The sequence below is a fragment of the Somniosus microcephalus genome, unplaced genomic scaffold (assembly GCF_052327205.1).
Source record: "Somniosus microcephalus isolate GS21.2 unplaced genomic scaffold, FLI_Smic_1.0 unresolved_chr1, whole genome shotgun sequence".
In the NCBI taxonomy this organism is placed as follows: Eukaryota; Metazoa; Chordata; class Chondrichthyes; order Squaliformes; family Somniosidae; genus Somniosus; species Somniosus microcephalus.
In genome coordinates this window covers 20058681-20067280 of record NW_028225179.1, presented here as the reverse complement: position 1 = coordinate 20067280, position 8600 = coordinate 20058681, and positions in this window count along the sequence as shown.

The window sequence follows — 8600 nt, the reverse complement described above, 5'->3', positions numbered from 1 at the left end:
CCTTTAGTTTCCTCCTTCGGTTTCTTTGTCACTTTCCTGCGGCATTACCTTAATCTAACATTCACTTACATCTATTTACATCGTTAAGTTTGCTCTGCTACCACCGCTGTCCCTGGCGGCACCTATCCCATTCGCAGCAATCTGAATTGATGCCTTGAAACCAATCGATACATTTAGACCTGCGGGACCGCTCGACCGACAAGTATTTCGAAAGCAGGGCTGGCTTTTGGAAGCAAAATAACAGGATTGCACGAGAAAGTTTCTTGGCCCAATGGATAAGGCGTCTGACGTTATTGCGAATCGTAATCAGGATTGCTGTCAGTCACGGATCATTCTCTGTCTCATTAAAATGGGTTTGCTCGCAATCTTGCTTTGGTGTTTCACAGTTGCGAGAAATCCCGGCTTCAAATCCCGGACGAGCCCCGCTAAATTTTAGTCAAAACTCAGCTTCTTACAGCCAATCGACATTGCAGAAAACATAAATACTTTCCATTACAAACATGAGATTTCGTGTCATTTTGCCCATATATTTCGAAATCACAGAGCTTCACTGAAGCAACTGAAAACCCAACAACTGAGAATAGTTAAAGTCTCCCAGGTGTATTCTGCTCGGTGTCTCATTGGACGCCTTGCACCCGTGTTCGATTCCGGCAAATGCAGGAACTTTACATTTTGCTTTCTGCACCCATGAGCTCGCCTGAATTGGGATAAACTTACATTCAGCGTCAATCTTCTTGAAACACCATCTTCCCTGAATATTAGTCAGTCCTGCTTCCTCTAGCACTGAAAGGGTGTGAGAAGCTTGCTTGTGAATTGGCCCTATGGGTGCCGAATTCAAACCGTACAGGGTTCTGTACTGACCGGGAATCAACCCGGCGTGACCAGCCTGCCTGGTCTGATTAAAAGGGGTGCCCACCTCATCTTTCGATCAGGTACATTACTGCCTTCCTGAATTAATGGAATGCCTTTTGCTTGCAGAAGCTGATTCTACATTTTCAGCATTGTCGATCTGGGTGCACGGGCAGGACAAGAGGTGAAGCGGACTTTCTTGTGGAGTATTTCTGTTTGGATGCATAAAGCAGGAAATGGAATGTCTGAGTTGATGTAGACGGGAGACGAGAGGTTAAGACGATGGAATGTTAATCCATTGAGCTTATTTACTGTGTTGAATGTTTGATGCTGATAAACCTTCCCAGCATTTGACTGAAACTTACATAAAATTAGCTTTAAATTCTAATCTCGTCCAAACCACTGGCCTTGGCCCCTTCATTGTCCATATCTTGTTTAAATTAACACGGACCATTGGAATTCTTCACCTTCTCGAATGAAGGTGAAACAGAGATCGCGAATCAGAGAGAGAACTTTCTTCCTTCTTCCTTCAGTTCGTTCGGCTGGAGTGAAATGGCGGAGATAAAAAAAAAGATGACATCCAAACAGAAACAATTTGCACGAAAGTCCTCTTCACCGCAAGTCCTGCCCGTTACACCCGGATCCACAGCGTTGAAAATGTAGTCAGCTTCTGTGAACAGAAGGAATTTAGATATTTCCGTTACATGAGGTCAGTGATTGTTAGAAATGGTCGGGTGTAAAACAGGTCGGATCCAGGTTGGAACCCAGTGTGCAAACCGACCGCGGAAGACTGGAAACTACAATTGTCTGATAACATTATAATACACCACAAAGTTAAACAGCTTATCCATTATGTGATGCGGTTATTAGTGAATGATTTCTAATTGATTTTGAAATTCCACTGAATTAACTGACTGGCAGAATCGCTTTAACTCCACTTGATCATCTCGGCTCATCCTTGGGCCGAGTGGCGAGTGGTGCAAACAAATTTTGCAACTGAATCATTAATATTCTTCATGGAAGGGAAACTGCCCCCTGCACTTCCTGTCACACAAGTGGACCCAGTCCCATTCCACATTCATGATGCTTAATCCCCTCTGAGCTGGACTGACGAACCATTTTCAAGAAGGAGGCTCATCAGCTGCTCAGCAGAAAAGTCAATCTGCTGGAAGTCCAGCTCTGTCAGACTGCATGTTCTTTTAGACAGATTTCCAACTGAACACTGGCATCCAACTGCCGTGCGCGCATTGCTGACTAGTTCAAGTCAACAATATCAGACTCTCTTTACAAAACTAGTTTTGAATCTACGACTTATATTATCAGATAAGATATTGCAGAATTAATAGCTCAACATTGTCGTCTGTCTCAGCATTCTCATATAATACACTCTAGCATAGTCAACTGTACTGAAAATGTTGCGTTATTTCACTGTGACTGCGAATAATCATTTGAGTGAAGACATTGGCCACGAAGTTTCACCATTTCTTGCCCTATATGCTTGGCTGGAGAGATGGTGCAGGGGGGAGGGCTTTAGATTCCTGAGGCATTGGGACCATTCCTGTGGAAGGAGGGACCTGTACAAGCTGAAAAGTTTGCACCGCAAGAGAGCCTGGACCAATATTCTTCTGGGGAGGTTTGCTAGTGCTGTTGGGGAGTGTTTAATCTAGCTTGGCAGGGGGATGGGCACCAGAATATAGGGGTACAAAAGAGGAATAAGGTGCATAAAAGAGTGAGTGTGTTGGATAGTACTAGAGAAGAAAGTAGTACTAGAGGAGGAAGTAGTACAATATTATATAGGAGCAGACTCATTCAACATAACAAATAATACCAGATGATCTGGTCATTGTCAATTGGTTTAGAATGCATGTACGGAAAAGCACAAAGTGTGGTGAATAAGGTTAGTGAGTACAAGCACAATTAGCTGTGTAGCAATATGATGTTTTGGCAACATACGAAACGCGTCTTTAAAACGTAAGGACTTGCCATTTAATATGCAAGGGAACAAAATGTTCAGAACGGATATGGAAGAAAAAATGGGAGATGTGGTGACAGTTCGGATTAAGGAAGACGTTGTAGTGTTCGATAGGGAAAATGTTCTTGAGGGGAAAAGGACATAATCCATTTGGTTAAAGTTGAGGAGCAGAAAGGGTGTGATCACGGTATTGGGGTATTCTACAGGCCCCCAAATAGTGAGAGGGAGACAGAGGAGCAAATCTGCAGGGAAATCGTAGAGATATGCAAGAGCTATAGAGTGGTGATATTGGGGTACTTTAATTACCCAAATATCGATTGGGATAATGCTAGAGTAAAGGGAAAGGAGGAGGAGGAAGTTCTGAAATGGGTTCTTGAAGTTCTGAAGAAGGGTTACGACCTGAAACGTTAAATCTGTTTCTCTCTCCACGGATCTTGCCTGGCCTGCTGAGTTTTTCCAGCGTTTTCTGTTGTTATTTCGGGATTCCAGCATCCACAGTATTTTGTTATTGTATAAGTTCTGAAATGTGTTCAGGAGAATGTCTTTGGCCTGTATGTTCTTGGCCCAAGTAGGAAAGAGGCATTGCTGAATCTGGTGCTGGAGAATGAGGTGTGCCAGGTCGACCAAGTGTCTGTGGGAGAACACTTGCATACGACTGATCATTGTATCGTAAGATTTAGATTAGCAATGGAGAGGAGCAAGGAACAATCTAGAGTGCAGCACCTAAACTGGAATAGGGTTAGCTTCAATGGGAAGCGAAAGGATCGAGCCAGATTAAGATGGAACCAAAGAATGACAGGAAAACTGTAACGGATCAATGAGTGATCTTTAAGGAGGAGAGGTTCCAAGTACAGGCTAGATACATTCCAACAAGAGGGAAGGGTAAGGGAATCAAAGCAAGGGCTCCTTGGACGAAGAGGGAGATAGAGAAGATGATGAAACAAAAAGAGGGTGTATGATAAATGTCAGGTGAATTCTTCAACGGTGAACCAGACCAAATACAATAAGTTCAGAGGGGAAGTGAAGAAGAAAATAAGATTGGCAAAGAGAGAATATGAGAGTAGAATGGTGGTTAACAAAAATTAGAAACCAAAAATTCATCTACCGGCATGTAAACAGTAAGCAGGTATTAAGAGGCGGGGTGGGGCCTATTAGGGACATAGAAGGTGATTTGTTTAGAGGCGCAGGGCAAGGCTACAATACTCAATGACTACAGTGTGTCTGTGTTTACTAAGGAGGTGGATGCTGAAAAAATATCAAAAGAAGTTGAAAGGTTAGAAGCAATGGAATGGGTGAAAATTGATAAACATGATGTACTAGATAGGCTGGGTATTCCTAGAGTGGATAAGTCGCCTCGTCCAGATGGCTTGCATGTCAGGTTGCTAACGGAATTGGGGGAGGAGATAGCAGAAGTGCATGCCATTATTTTCCAATCTTCCCTGGATGCGGGGGAGGTGCCAGAGGATTGGGATATTGACAAATGTGACAATATTGTTCAAGAAAACGTCCAGGTCAAGCCTAATAAGTGCAGGCCGGTCAGTTTAACATCAGTGGTGGGTAAGGTTTTAGAAACAATAATTAAATCTAAAATTAACGGGGAATTTGAGAGGTTTAAGCTAAATAAGGATAGCCAGCACGGATTTGTAAAGGGAAGATCGTGTTTGCGTAATCTATTTGAATGTTTTGATGAAGTAAGAGGGAGGATTGATGAAGGGAATGCAATGGATGTTGTCTGCATGGATTTACGGAAGGCGATTGACAAAGTACCACATAGAAAGCTAGTTGACAAAATTGAGGCTCATGGAATAGTTTGGATCAGTGGCAGCTTGGATAAGAAATTGGCTTAAGGACAGAAAAGGTCTGCAGTTCTCTTCCATTTTCTTATTTTCCTCCATATAACAGTCAAGGCTGTTGTGTTCTGTTCTGGGAGTCTAAAATTTTCTCACAGTGGGTGGCGAGAGCAAAGGGGAGCTCAGAGGCTGTGAGGGAATTGAAGGGTTTCGGAGATGGTATCAAGAGTGTATGAAGGCTTTGAGTGGCTAACAGAGAGAGTATTGGACTCTGTGGAGGTATCAGGGAGATTACGGGACTCTCGGGATGTACCAGAACGCGTAATGGACGCTCGGGAAGTAATGAAGAGTGTAAAAGACACAGAGGAGCTATCAGCGAGGGTCAGCAATGTTCTGGAGATATCAGAGTGGGTAATGAACACTCAGGTTCTATCAGAAAGATTGAGGCACACTTAGAAGGTAGCAGAGACGAATATGTGACGTGGAAGAGGTGTCAGCGAGGCTGGTGGAAGAAGAGTTGTTTTTTCGCAAATCATCACTTTTCCTAAATGTCAACATAGTTAATAAAAGCAAATTTTGAATCTGAATGTAACAGATGGTCTACCATACCCCATGTGGGGCAATGAGAAGGTAGAATGGTGCCGGACTGGACATTTCCAAACCTCAGAAATACATTCATAACTGACAAATAGAAACATAGAAACATAGAAGGTAGGAGCAGGAGTAGGCCATTCGGTCCCTCGAGCCTGCTCCGCCATTTAATGTGATCATGGCTGATCATCCAAATTCAGTACCCTGTCCCTGCTTTCTCCCCATATCCCTTGATCCCTTTAGCCTTAAGAAATATATCTAACTCATTCTGAATATATTTAATGAATTGGCCTCAACTACCTTCTGTGGTAGAGAATTCCACAACTTCACCACTCTCTGGGTGAAGCAATTCCTCCTCATCTCTGTCCGAAATGGCTTCCCCCTTATCTTTAGACTGTGACTCCTGGTTCTGGACTACCCCGCCATCGGGAACATCCTTCCTGCATCTCGTCTGTCTAGTCCTGTTATAATTTTATAAGTTTCAATGAGATCCCCTCTCATTCGGCTAAACTCCCGCGAATATAAGCACAATCGACCCAATCTCTCCTCGTACATCATTCCTGCCATCCCAGGTATCAGTCTGATGAATCTTCGCTACCCTCCCTCCATGGCAAGAACATCCTTCCTCAGATAAGGCGACCAAAACTGCACACCGTACTCAAGGTGTGGTCTCACCAAGGCCCTGTACAACTGCAGCAAGACATCCTTGCTCCGAATCACAAATCCTCCCGCTACGAAGCACAACATACCATTTGCCTTCTTATCCGCCTGCTGCACCTGCGTTGTTACCTTCAGCGACTGGTGCACAACGGCACCCAGGTCTCGTTTTGCTTCCCTTCCTCCCAATCTGTTGCCATTCAGATAATAAGCTGCCTTTCTGTTTTTGCCACCGAAGTGGATAACCTCGCATTTATCCACATTATACTGCATCTGCCAGGCATCTGCCCAATCACCCAACTTGTCCAAATCATACTGGAGATTCCCGGCATCCTCCTCACAGCACACATGCCCACCCAGTTTTGTGTCGTCTGCAAACTTGGAGATGTTACATCTAATCCCTTCGTCTAGATTATTAATATATATTGTGAAGAGCTGCGGTCCTAGCACCAATCCCTGCAGTACCCCACTATTCACTGCCTGCCACTCGGAAAAAGACCCGTTTATTCCAACTCTTTGCTTTCTGTCTGCCAACCAGTTCTCTATCCTAGTCAATACCTTGCCCCCAATCCCATGTGCCTTAACTTTACATGCTAATCTCTTATGCGGGACCTCATCAAAGGCCGTCTGAAAGCCCAAATACACCACATCCACTGGTTCTCCCTTATCTATTTTACCAGTTACATCCTCAAAAAATTCCAGTAGATTAGACAAGCATGATTAAACACAGGTCACCCACCAATACATTAATATTAGTACAGACACATATATTATTAACTTACAGAGACGCAACATCACTTACACTCAACACAACAGCTACTCACAAATACATGTTAATCTATCATGGACACACCCGAATATATTTACAAGGACCACAGGTAATTAATTGCTAAAAAAGACATTAATTGAGTGTTTTTAAAGACTTGATATAAATATGGTGGTTTGCAGTGACCTTCTTCCAAAACCGCTGGAGATTGCTGTGGAATGATTTGAGTCTTGTCTGATCATTTATTGTGTGGATTCTGCAAATTTTAGCACAATGGATTGATTCCACTGGCCCTGTTCTGCTGACTCCCAACACAATACATATTTTCATCCAATAAAACAAATCTGCCCTGGATGGATATCGGCTTCGTTTTCTGCAAGGAATAATCAACAGGGCCGAAAAATGACCTCTCGCAAAATCGTTCTATATAAGCAAAGGAGTAAATGCCAGAAGTGGGATGTGAACCCACGCATCCAGGAGAAACCCCGACCCAAATGCCTGAGACCGCTCGTCCAACCTGACATCCTGTTGCAGTTCTACTCAGGCCCCCTCCCGTACCTCTTTTTCCGGTACATTGATGACAGTATCGGTGCTGTTTCCTGCTCTCGCACTGAACTAGAAAATTTCATTCACTTTGCTTCCAATTTCCACCCTTCTCTCACCTTCATCTGGTCCATCTCCGACTCTTCTCTTCCCCTCCTCGACTTCTCCGTCTCCATCTCTGGGGATAGGTTATTGACAAACATTCACCTCAAGCCCACTGACTCCAAAGCTACCTGGACTACACTTCCTCCCACCCCGCTTCCTGCAAGGACTCTATTCCATTCTCCCAGTGCCTCCGTCAGTTCCACATCTGCTCTGACGATTCCACCTTCCATACCAGTGCTTCTGACATGTCTTCCTTTTTCCGCAACCGAGGTTTTCCGTCTAATGTGGTTGACACAGCCCTTGACCGTGTCCATTCTATCTACCGCACTTCTGCCCTCAGCTCTGCCCCTCCCGCCCACAACCACCATAGGATTCCCCTTGTCTTCGCCTTTCACCCCACCAGACTCACATTCATTGGATCATCCTTCGCCATTTCTGCCACCTCCAGCGTGATCCCACCACCAAAACCATCTTCCCCTCACCTCCCCTTTCAGCATTCCGAAGGGAATTCTCCCTCCACGACACGCTGGTCAACTCATCTGTCACCCCAAACACCTCTTCCCCTTTGCCCGCCACCTTCCCATGCAAGCACAGGAGAGGCAACACTTGCTCTTATACCACCCCCTTCCCACTGTCCAGGACCCCAAACACTCCTTCCAGGTGAAACAGCGATTTACTTGTACTTCTTTCAACTCAGAATAGTGTATTTGATGCTCACGATGCAGTCTTCTGTACATTGAGGAGACCAAACCCAGATTGGGTGACTGCTTTGCGAAACACCTCCATTCAGTCTGTAAGGTTGATCTGGAGCAACCGGTCGCCTGTCACTTTAATTCTATGCTGCTCTCCCACTCAGGCCACACTGTGCTAGGCCTCTTACATTGTTCCAGTGAAATGCAACATAAGCTCGAGAAACAGCACGTCATCTTTTGATTAGGCACTTTATAGACTTCTGGACTCAACATAGAGTTCAACAATTTCAGACCATAACCTCGGCCCTGATCTTATATATTTCTTTCCACACTTATATTTTGCTTATTTGTGTTTTTTTTCTTCTTCTCTCCCACATAGCAACTGTCTTTCCTTCTGCCAGCGCAATTTACACTTCATCTATAGCCATCTTTTGTTTCTTAATCTGCCCCATAACCATCTCCTTTTGCCTTGAATACCTGTTAATGTCTCTAAATGTCTTTACACTCTCCTGCCTCCTATCCTATCACAGACCATCGCGTTAGTTCTTTCATCCCCTCACCCCTTCTTCCAGCTCCTACACATGCTTAAAAATCTGTTCCATTTCCTGCTTTTTTCCAGTTCTGATGAAACGTGA